We start from the raw sequence: 321 nt of genomic DNA, 5'->3' as shown, positions 1-321 counted from the left end.
GGTCACTGCCGTCACCGGAGCTGGTTTGGCGCACGCGGCTCACCCCGCACGGCACGAGCTCCTTCAAAGATGGACCCGCTCAGCACCAGCCCTCCCGGTGCGAGATCACCCAACCGCTGGGTCGTTAACGCAATTACAGCCCCCAGTCTCTGCAGAGCTCACTCAGAGCAGACGGAGTTGAGCTGAAGCGGCACTGGCAGAGCGCTCAGGCTCTCCCCCCCCACGCAGCCCCATCAGACACCGCGGGCATCGTCACCCGCAGCTGCACAGCGGTGGGAGCCCGAGCCCTCCCGCAGCCCCCGCCCTTACCCGCCAGTTCCG

The sequence above is a fragment of the Mesitornis unicolor genome, unplaced genomic scaffold (genome assembly GCF_000695765.1).
Source record: "Mesitornis unicolor isolate BGI_N332 unplaced genomic scaffold, ASM69576v1 scaffold43061, whole genome shotgun sequence".
NCBI lineage: Eukaryota > Metazoa > Chordata > Aves > Mesitornithiformes > Mesitornithidae > Mesitornis > Mesitornis unicolor.
The sequence above is the reverse complement of the archived record's forward strand: the minus strand, read 5'-3'. Positions refer to the sequence as shown.